An 11,683-nucleotide genomic window follows, 5' to 3' on the forward strand; every position below is an offset into this window, starting at 1 on the left:
TTCCCCCCGGGACACCTCGTGGAGAGCGACCGAGAGAGAGAGAGAGAGAGAGAGAGAGAGAGAGAGAGAGAGCCCGACCCATCTGGGAGCGAGGTGTTCTGCTTTGGGGACTGCCCCTGGGAACAGGGACTCCTTCACTGCTGGCTGCGAGCACACGGGGCTGCGAGAGCTTTGAACTGCCGGGACAGTTTCTCCCCCCCACCTGCGGATTTGGGACTTTGTTTGGTTTCTTCTGAAAGTTTTTGGTTGCACCATTTGTTGTTTCTTCAGATTTTGTTAATAAAAAGCTGTTTCTTTTCCTTTTCCACACTTCCACCTCAAGTCTCTTAATTTCTAATTTGTAATCTTGTTTAACTAAGACCCAGTACAACTAAAAATGCCGGGAAAAGGGGGATTGGGCATCCTCAGCCCCCCATCTCCCTCTTGTTTGGGGCAACTCTGAGCTCCGGGACAACTTGATCCTCTGTTTGAGGTTCCCCTGACCTGTGGGAGCCCTGGGTAGCTGGTTTGGGGTTGCCCTGAGCTTTGGGAGCCCTGGCTGGGCATTTTTGGTGGGCCCTGAGCTCCCCCCTCCCCCGCAGCCCACGGACCCCCCGAACCCCCCAGGCCCGGGGCTGCCGCGGGGGCCCCCAACGGCCCTCAGCCAATCCCAAAGCGCCCACGCCGCCCGCGCCCAATCCCAGCGCGCCGCGCTGATGACTCATCAGTCGCCGGGAAGACGCCTCGAAAAAAGGGCCCCAACTGCGCCCTCAGCCAAGCCCAGCGCGCCCCAAACCCCCCAAAACGGCGCCGCCCGGCTGGTTTGGGGCTGTCAGCAGCTGTCCGGCGCTGGGCATGGAGCGTGTGCGGGGAGCTGGGGCCGTGCTGGCGGTGCTGGTGGTGCTGGGAGCCCCCCCGGCTGCGGGCGAGGAGCTGTCGGGTGAGCGGGGGGGGCGGGAAGGGGGGAGGGTGGGAAAGGGGGGTAAAGAGGGGAGAAAAGAGGGTGTGGGAGCCCCAAAAGTGAGTGCGAGGGGGGTTGGAAGGCCCGGAGTGAGTGGGAGGGGAGGGGGAGCCCCAAAGTGAGGGCGGGGGGGTCTGGGGATTGTGGGGCCGGTGGGAAAGGGGTGGGAGAGGGGGGAAAGGGGATGTGGGAGAGCAGGCAGTGGGGTGCCCTGGGGGTCCCTGGGTGTCCCTTGATCCCTGGAGCGGTTCCCTGGGGCTCTGGGGGGGGTGGGATCCGCATTGGGGGGGTCCCCAACCCCCCTGTCCATCCCCGGGGGGCTGATGGGGGGGTTCCCCCCCAGCCAAGAGCCGGTGCTGGGGCGTCCGTGGGGCAGAGGGGGGTGGGAAAGGGGGGTCCGGGGTGGCCCCTGAGCTCCCAGCCTCCTGTGGGGGGCTGGGGGATGATGGGGGGGGACGGGGCACCCCCTGACCCATGTCCTGCACACACAGGGGTGTTCCAGGAGATGTCCACGTACAAGTGTCACTTCATCAACGGCACCGAGCGGGTGAGGCTCGTGATGAGGCGCATCTACAACCGGGAGCAGTACGCCCACTTTGACAGCGATGTGGGGGTCTATGTGGGGGACACCCCGTATGGGGAGATCCAGGCCAGGTAATGGAACAGCGACCCGGAAAGGCTGGAGCGCAGACGGGCTGAGGTGGACACGGTCTGCCGGCACAACTACGAGGTTGATGCCCTGTTCACTGTGAACCGCAGAGGTGAGCGTGGGGCAGAGCGGGTCCCCTCGGGCCCTGCCCCGGAAATGACCCTGGAGCCCCTCAAACCCTCCCTGGGAATCACCACAGACCCCTCAGCCTCCCTGTGCCCATCCCCGTGGCCTTTTGCCCCTTGCAGTGCCCCCCAGTCCATCCCAGTCTCTCCCAGTGCCCCCCCGCGTCTCCACCCCGCTGGGGCCACCGAGCTCCCGCCCCTCAGCCAATCCCAGCGCGTCTCTCTGATGACGCTCCTGTTGCCAGGCAGACCCAAACCAAAGACTTCCCTCACCACCACTCAGCCTCCCAGGCCCGAGCGCTTCCTTCCCAGTCCACACCAGTCACTCCCAGTCCACACCAGTCACTCCCAGTCCCTCTCACTCCATTCCCAGACCCTCTCGATCCATTCCCAGACCCTCCCAGTCCATTCCCAGTCGTTCTCACTTCACTCCCACATCTCCCAACTCTCTCCCCAGTGCCCCTCCAGCCCAGACCCTTCTCTCCCACTCGATTCCCAGTCCCTCCCACTGCCATCCCAGTCCCTCCCAACACCCTCCAAGCCCTCTCCCCTCCCTCCCAGTGCCCCCCAGCTGAGCCCAGTGTCTCTCCTGTCCCTCCCAGTGCCCCCCAGCGTGTCCATCTCGCTGGTGCGGTAGAGCTACCAGCCCGGCCCCGGCCGCCTGCTCTGCTCTGTGATGGATTTCTACCCTGCGCCGGTGCAGGTGAGGTGGTTCCAGGATGGGCAGGAGCTGCCGGAGCACGTGGTGGCCACCGACGTGGTCCCCAACGGGGACTGGAGCTACCAGGTGCTGGTGATGCTGGAAATCCCCCCCCGGCGCGGGGTCACCTACAGCTGCCAGGTGGAGCACGTCAGCCTGGAGCACCCCCTCAGCCGGCACTGGGGTACGGCCCGGCCCCCCCAGCACCGGGGGGGTGACTGGGGGCGACTGGGAGGGAGTTTGGTGGGTGCTGGGGGTGCTGGGAGGGGGTTGGAGGGTCCTAAAGGGTCTGGGATGGGCTTGGTGGGATCCCCTACAGGGGCTGGGAAGGGACTGGCAGAAGGTTTCAGGGACCCCCGGGTGGGCTGGGGGAGAGCGGGCCGGGCTCTGTGGGGTGCCGGGTGGTGCGTGGGAGGAGGTTTTGGGGGTGCTGACCCCCCCGGCTCCCCCCAGAGATGCCACCGGACACCGTCCGCAGCAAGATCCTGGTGGGGGTCGGGGGCTTCGTCTTGGGCTTGGTCTTCCTGGCGCTGGGGCTCGGCTTCTACTTGTGGGAGAAGGTAAAGGGGGGATCCCCGGGGGTTTTGTCCCCCCCTTGCCCACAGCCTCTGTGCCCCCCCTGCCTCCCCACCCCGCTCTCACCCCCTTTTCTCTCCCCACAGAGCTCCTGAGCCGCCGGCGGCCGCAGCCCCTCCCCGTGGCCTCGGGCCCAGCCGGGACCCTCCAGTCCATCCCCACCCACACTTTGGGGGGTGTCAGGGACTGGAACAGTTAATGATTTATGCATTCTAAGAGACTTCTACAGGCTTTTGACTTTCTGATGGGCAGCTGGGCCCATCCCCCTCCTCCAGTGCAGAAGATGTCAAGCCCCCAAAAGGCGGGAAGAGCCGAGTTTACCACGCCCTCCACATGAACTCCACGTCAAAAAGGGGGACACCCCCCTATGAAAACAACTCCCCGCCTTGGGGAGATGCAAAGGATATGGATATTGACTGGTGACTTTGGGGGTTTGGGGGGGATTTTTCCTTCTTCTCCCCCCACCACCTGCGGATCCAGACCATTGCTTTTTACATGGCTGGATCCAGTGGGTGGTGACTATTTACGTTTTTACCACTCTTATCTTTTCTTTTTTGTTGCTCTCCCTTACTCTTACCCTGTCTTTCTCTCCCCTATGCATTTTTCTCCTCCCCTGAAAGGTTGGCCTTGTTATATGACAGCCCCCAAAATGCTGGCATAGCTGTTGATACAGAATTGTTAAAATAAACCTTGTCAATATGTTTTCAGACACCGATTATTTAGTGTCGTTTCACTTTAATCCACCCCAAGGGAATTATTGATAAAACCTGAGTTACCCCCCCCGCCTTTTTCCTGGGGCGGGTCGTAACAGTCACTGCTGTCCCTGTGATGTCACTGGTGCCCCTGTGATGTCACTGCTGTGCCTGTGATGTAACCGATGTCCCTGTGATGTCACTCCTATCCCTGTGAGGTCACTCCTGTTCCTGTGATGTCACTGCACTCTTTGTGATGTCACTGCTGTCCCTGTGATGTCACTGCTGTGCCTGTGATGTAACCGATGTCCCTGTGATGTCACTCCTATCCCTGTGAGGTCACTCCTGTCCCTGTGATGTCACTGCACTCTTTGTGATGTCACTGCTGTCCCTGTGATGTCACTGCTGTGCCTGTGATGTCACCGCTGTCCCTGTGATGTCACTCCTGTCCCTGTGAGGTCACTCCTGTCCCTGTGATGTCACTGCAGTCTTTGTGATGTCACTGCTGTGTCTGTGATGTCACTGCTGTTCCTGTGATGTCACCATTGTCTCTGTGATGTCACTGCTGTGTCTGTGATGTCACTCATGTCCCTGTGATGTCATGGCTGTCCCTGTGATGTCACTGCTGTCTTTGTGATGTCACCAATGTCCCTGTGATGTCACTGCTATGCCTGTGAAGTCACGTCTGTCTCTGTGATGTCACGGATGTCTTTGTGATGTCACTACTGTGCCTGTCATGTCACCGCTGTACCTTTGAAGTCACGGATGTCCCTTTGATTTCACCGATATCCCTGTGATGTCACTGCTGTCTCTGTGATGTCACCGATGTATATGTGATGTCATCGATGTCTCTGTGATTTCACCACTGTCTCTGTGATGTCACCGCTGTCTCTGTGATGTCACCAATGTCCCTGTGATGTCACCACTGTCTCTGTGATGACACCAATGTCCCTGTGATGTCACTGCTGTCCTGGTGATGTCACTGATGTCCCTGTGACGTCATCGATGTCTCTGTGATGTCATCGCTGTCTCTGTGATGTCACTCCTGTCCCTGCGATGTCACTGCTGTCCCTGTGACGTCACTGCTGTTATTGTGATGTTGCCGGTGTCTCTGTGACGTCATCGATGTCCTGTCCTGTCCCTGTGATGTCACCTCTGTCTCTCTGATGTCACTGCTGTCATTGTGATGTCACCGATGTCTCTGTGATGTCACTGTTGTCTCTGTGATGTCACCGCTCTCTCTGTGATGTCACCGCTGTCTCTGTGATGTCACTGCTGTCCCTGTGATGTTACCGCTTTCTCTGTGATGTCACCGATGTCTCTGTGATGTCACCGATGTCTCTGTGATGTCAGTGCTGTCCCTCTGATGTCATCGCTGTCCCTGTGATTTCACCGCTTTCTCTGTGATGTCATTGATGTCCCTGTGATGTCACTGCTGTGACTGTGATGTCACCGATGTGTCTGTGATGTCACCACTGTCTCTGTGATGTCACCCATGTCCATGTGATGTCACCGATGTCTTTGTGATGTCACTGATGTCCTTGTGATGTCACCGATGTCTCTGATGTCATTCCTGTCCCTGTGATGTCATCAATGTCCCTGTGATGTCACCGCTGTCATTGTGATGTCACCGCTTCCCTGTGACTTCACGGATATCCCTGAGATGTCACCAGTGTCTCTGTGATGTCACTGCTGTCCCTTTGGTGTCACTGCTGTCTCTGTGATGTCACCACTGTCTCTGTGATGTCACCACCGTCTCTGTGATGTCATGGCTGTCCCTTTGATGTCACTGCTGTCTCTGTGATGTCACCACTGTCTCTGTGATGTCACTGCTCTCTCTGTGATGTCACCGCTTTCCCTGTGATGTAACTGATGTCCCTGTGATGTAACTGCTCTGCCTGTGATGTCACTGCTGTCTCTGTGATGTCACCAATATCCCTGTGATGTCACCAATGTCTCTGTGATGTCATCGCTGTCTCTGTGATGTCACTGCTGTTATTGTGATGTCACTACTGTCCCTGTGATGTCACCGATGTTTCTGTGATGTCATCATTGTCCCTGTGATGTCACCAATAGCCCTATGATGTCACTGCTGTCGCTGTGATATCTCTGCTCTCTCTGTGATGTCACCGATTTCTCTGTGATGTCACCGATGTACCTGTGATGTCACTGCTGTCCCTGTGTCGTCACTGCTGTCTTTGTGATGTCTCTGATGTCCTTGTGATGTCACCGATGTCTCTGTGATGTCATTCCTGTCCCTGTGATGTCATCAATGTCCCTGTGATGTCACTGCTGCCATTGTGATGTCACTGATGTCCCTGTGATGTCACCGATGCCTCTGTGATGTCACCGCTTGCTCTGTGATGTCACTGCTGTCCCTTTGATGTCACCGATGTCTCTGTGATGTCACTGCTGTCCCTTTTGATGTCACTTCTGTTCCTGTGATGTCACTGCTGTTCCTGTGATGTCACTGCTGTGTCTGTGATGTCACCAATGTCCCTGTGATGTCACTGCTGCCCCGGTGATGTCACTGCTCTGCCTGTGATGTCACCACTTTCTTTTTGATGTCACTGCTGTCCCTGTGATGTCACTGCTCTGCCTGTGATGTCAACGATGTCTCTTCAACCAGACTGCAACCACCACTTTTCAATCAGACTGTGACCACCACTGTCAACCCGACTGCAGATCACCACTCTCGACCGAACTGCAACCACCACTCTTGACCAGACTGCACCACCACTCTCACCAACAGGGGTTTTTCCCCCTCTCCCTTGATTTTGGGCCCAGGGGGGGCAACAAACACCACTCTGTTCATGCCCCAGGGTGCTGGGTTATACATTTGGGTTTTGTGGGTTAAAACCAACTGTTTGTCTGTATAATCGTACTTATTGTGTTATTTTATTAAAATGTTATTCTGACTTATAATCTCTCTTTTGGGTTGAGTTCATTTCCCCTGCTGGTTTACCTTTAAACCAGCACAATCAGACTGCTGAAATTACCGGGGTATTACTCTGCTCCCCATTGCTGGCAAAATCCTGGCAAGAATACTCTTGAACAGACTAACACCCACTATAGCAGAAGGAATTCTCCCTGAAAGCCAGTGTGGTTTCAGAGCCAACAGGAGCCCCACAGACATGGGATTTGTCCTCAGACAACTGCAAGAGAAGTGCAGGGAACAGAACAAAGGTCTCTATGGAACCTTTGTTGACCTCACCAAGGTTTTCGATACTGTGAGCAGGAAAGGTCTGTGGCAGATTTTGGAAGGTTTAGGTTGTCCCCCCAAGATCCTTAAAATGATTATCTCACTCCATGAGGATCAGCACGGCCAAGTCAGATATGGCAATGCACTTTCTGAGCCCTTTCTAATAACTAATGGTGTGAAACAAGGCTGCGTTCTTCCTCCAACCCTATTCACAATCTTTTTCAGCAGGATGCTCCAAAGGGCCACGGCAGACCTCAATGATCAGGACGGGATCTACATCCGATACCGTACTGATGGAAGCCCTTTCAACCTAAGGCAACTGAAGGCCCACACCAAGACCTTAAACCATCTTGTCCGGGAGCTGCTTTATGCTGATGACGCCGCCCTCGTCGCTCACACAGAAGCAGCTCTGCAGCGTTTAACATCCTGCTTTGCTGAGGCTGCTGAGTTCTTTGGGCTGGAAGTCAGCTTAAAGAAGACTGAAGTTCTCCATCAACCTGCACCTCAGGAAGTCTTCCATCATCCCCATATCACCATTGGCCAATCAGAGCTCAAATCAGTCCAGCAGTTTAATTACCTAGGGAGCCTCATCTCCTTGGATGGTGAGATTGACGGGGAGACAGACAACAGGTTAGCAAAGGCATATAATGCTTTCCAAAAACTCCATAAAAGAGAAGAAAAGCACCAAGATCAGTGTTTACAGAGCCATTGTGCTGTCTACTCTCTCATATGGGTCCGAATCATGGGTCATCTACAGCCACCACCTGCGACTCCTGGAACGCTTCCATCAACGCTGCCTCTGAACAATCCTAAACATCCACTGGTCAGATGATGTGACCAATCCATCTGTTCTAGAACAGGCAGCAGTCACAAGTATTGAGGCCATGTTGCTGAGAACACAGCTGTGCTGGGCAGGGCACGTCTCCAGGATGAAGGACCAACCACCCCCTCCCTAAGATCGTGCTCTGGGGTGAACTTGCCACCGGCTGCTGCAAGAGAGGAGCCCCGAAGAGGAGATACAAGGACTGCCTGAAACAACATCTCAGCCTTGGCCACATTGATCTTCATCACTGGTCTACTCTGGCCTCCAGTCGGGAGGTCTGGAGACACCCCATCTCTAACGCTGCTGCTTCCTTTGAGAACGCAGCAGGATCACCATCGAGGAGAAAAGACAACACAGAAAGAACCGTGTCCTGTCGATCCCATCCAAGGAGTCTTTCTGCTCTGCCTTTTGCAACTGGACGTGTCTATCTCGTATTGGCCTCTTTAGCCACCAGTGTGCTTGTAGCAAATGTGGGCAGAGCCCTTCCCAAATCTTCGTTCATGCAGCCCAGCCATGATTTTGGATCTTAATTTGGGAGTCTGGACTCATTGGTTTATTTGGTTCTGGAACTGGTCTTTGGTTTATTTGGTTTTGGAAACAGGTATTTGGTTTCTTTTGTATTATGGGTACTTCAGGTTGCAAAGAAAGAATCTTGAAGAAATCCTTTCTGCTATTTTGGATATTAACTTGTGATTTCTGGACTTATAAGTTGATTTGGTTTTGGAAACTGGTATTTGGTTTATTTTGTATTCCTGAACCATTGGAAACAAATTGAGACCCCTTTGGAGGGACAAAGCTGTTGATGCTCCAGGGGTTCCAGGATCCTGAGGATTCCAGTGCCCACTGAAAGTGTTATTCAGGGAGATCCTCTCAGTCCCTGGATGCGGGGAGTTCTAAGCAAGATCCCTGGGATTTTATTAAGGCATTAAAAGGTTTATAAAAGGTATATAAAGGTATATAAAAAGTATATAAAGATATATAAAAGGTGTACGTAAAATAAAAAATGGCCAGTCTTCGCGAGCGAAGATTTTGGGAAAGGTCATTAACCCTTCCAGCCTGCGCAGTGGATTTTTTAGGTGAGACACAGCGTGCGCTGAACTGAGCCCACCCTTTAGTCCTGAGGTTCATCTGCCGGGGCCGAGCAAAGCTTGGACAGTGGCAGTGAGGTCCCCAGGATGTAGGTTTGTTTAGAGTGACCTTCTCTTAGGTGGATTGCCTACCAAGGCTGATGAGCTCCACCTGCCCAGGGGGCCGGGAATCGAACCCGGGTCGCAGAGGTGAGAGTCAGGCACTCTAACCACTAGACCACCAGAGGCCCCAAAAGGTGTACGTAACCAACATAGAAATGGAGCTCTATAATATAATATGATTGACTTATAAAAAGTTGTGATACAACTGTAAAAGAAGAGGTGTGATGCCTCAGAGCTTTTTGGGCTGCCCAGGGAGGTGGTGGAGTCACCGTCCCTGGAGGTGTTTAAGCAAAGACTGGCCATGGCACTGAGTGCCGTGGTCTGCTTGACGTGCTGGGGATGGGGCGTAGGCTGGACGCCGGTTGATCTCACAAGTCTCTGCCAAGCTCAGGGACTCTGGGCTTCTGTGCCAGCCCAGCCTTTGGGGACAGCATGCTGGTGGCTCCGAGGCTCCGTCCTTGCCTTGCCTTGCCCATCTCCTGGCTGCCAGGCAAGGGCCTTGTGACATCACAGCCTCTGTGGAACAGCGCGGGGGCTGAAAACTGTCAGTGCTGCGTCCCCGTGCCCAGAGCCTGGGCAGAAGTCGGCTGGCAGGGACGGGCAGAGACTGTGCAGAGGTGTCAGCTCGTCCCGCAGCAGCACGATGCCCAGCCAGGGCATCTCCTGGCTCCTCAGGCTCTCGCTGCTCCTGCTCTTGCCTGGCCCACTCGAGCCTTGCAGCCGTGCCACAGGTGCCATTGCTGAGAACCGGGCTTTTCCTTGGATGGCCCCTTGCCAGCAAAGGCCGGAGAGGCTGGAGAGAGGGGAAGGAGGGGGGTCAGGCCGCTGGGATGGGGCCGGCGGGCCGTGAGCCCGAAGCCAGCAAGGCCTTGGGCCCACACGGTGTCAGAGGAGGACTGAGAGCCCCCAGGGAGGAGGAAAGCTGGGCAGGCCCCAAGGCTGCTGGGCCTCTTCCTTGCCAGCCCTTTGGCCAAGGCCCCGAGGCAGAGGTGGGGCTCAGCCCCTGCCCAGCAATGGGGCACAGGCTGAGCCCCAGGGACACCAGAGCCAGGCGGCCTGAGCTCTTCTTCCTGCAGCGTCTGCCTGGGGCAGCCCAGCCAGGCCTGAGTCTCTGCAGGAGAGGCCGAGCCCAGCCAGAGAGGGCTCAGCCCTCTGAGGCTGCACTCACTGCCAAGGGAACAAAACCTTGGCCCAGAGGACATCCTGTCCCCAAAGGGAGAACTGGAAAGGTCAAGAATAAAAGAGTCAGCCCCCTCCATTAGTCAAGAAATGTTCAGACCTCTTTCCTAAAAGCATCCAGGACTCGGGTCACCCAATTTTCTCTCTGAGAAGGGTTTTTCCATGGTTCCCCTCAATTCCGAGGTTCAGGGGGGTCCCAGGACACTTTGGGATGTGTTGGATGCCGTGTTGGGGTGCAGATGTCCCCCCAAAGCTCCCCCAGAACAGGGTGACACAAGGGTGAGGCACAGAGGGGTTCCCATTCCTGATCCATCCTGGAGCAACCACACTGGGGGCAACTGGGATCAGAGTGGGAGCAGCTGGGCCCCTGCTGGGCTCATACTGGGACCATCCTGGGAGTGACTGCAATACTACTGGGAGTATGTGAGAGGGACTGCAACCATACTGGGGGTGACTGGGATCAAACTGGATTCGTACTGCAAGTGTCTGGAAGTTCCTGGGATCATACTGGGGGTGACTGGGCTTATAGTGGGATCTTACTGGGAGCAACTGGGACCATGCAGGGGTCATTCCTCCAGGCAGTGACTGAAAGTGCCTGGGGCCAGACTGGACTCAGACTGGGAGTCCCTGAGAGGGAAAGGAACCATCCGGGGGGGGCTGGGAGCAACTGGGACCACCTTGGGGGCAACTGGGATCCTATTGGGAGTGACTGGAAGTGACTGGGATGATAGTGGGAGTGACCAGGGCAGTGCAGGAGGAGGGGCAGGAGGTGCTCCAGGCCTGGAGCTGAGATTCCCCTGCAGCCCAAGGAGGAGCCCACGGCGGAGCAGGGGATGCCCACAAAGAAGGATGTGAGCCCGTGGGAAGCCCGTGCTGGAGCAGAGTCCCTGCAGCTGCTGCGGCCCCAGAGAGCTCCAAGGGTCTCATCAGCACTGCTGGTTGTGGGGCCACACAGAGGGGCTTTAGGCAGTGTATCCCAGTCACCCCCAGCATGCTCCCACTCAGTCCCAGCATGATCCCTGTTAGCCCCAGCCTCTCCCAGTTTCCCCCAGTGAGTCCCACTCATTCCCATTTTCCCAGTTTCCCAATACTTCCAGCATGAACCGTGTTACTCACAGCCACTTCCAATCATCCCCAGTATGGTCCCAGTTCCCCCCGCCATGATCCCAGCTACTCCCAGTGTGGTCCCAGGTATCCCCACTATGGTTACAGGCACTCCCAGTATATCCCAGTATAGCCCACAGCAGGCTCATAGTCATTCCCAGGCACATCCAATTGCCCCAGTGAGGTTCCAGTTTCTGCCAGTAGGATCCCAGTCTCTGTCAGTATATGCAAGTACATCCCATGTGGCCTCCAGCATGCTCCCAGTTGCTTCCAGTAGGCCTCGGTGTGACCCCAGCATGTTCCCAGTATGATCCCTGTTGCCCCAGTTCTGGTCCTGGAGGGTCCCAGTGTGCTCAGATCCTGTTCCCGGGGGGTCCTGCTGGGTCCTGGTCCTGGTGCATCCTGGTGACCCAGTCCATCCCAGTCCATCCCAGTCTGTCCCAGTCTCCCAATCCAACCCAGTCTGTCCCAGTCCATCCCAGTCTGTCCCAGTCCATCCCAGT

General features: G+C 56.0%; 1 pseudogene; it reads left to right on the forward strand.

The window, feature by feature from the left end:
- The first annotated feature begins 834 nt into the window (after positions 1-834).
- On the forward strand, positions 835-3,192 carry LOC120322589 (annotated as a pseudogene).
- The last annotated feature ends 8,491 nt before the right edge of the window (positions 3,193-11,683 follow it).

The sequence above is a fragment of the Pipra filicauda genome, unplaced genomic scaffold (assembly GCF_003945595.2).
Source record: "Pipra filicauda isolate LSUMZ 115617 unplaced genomic scaffold, ASM394559v2 scaffold1346_size16462_pilon, whole genome shotgun sequence".
Classification (NCBI taxonomy): domain Eukaryota; kingdom Metazoa; phylum Chordata; class Aves; order Passeriformes; family Pipridae; genus Pipra; species Pipra filicauda.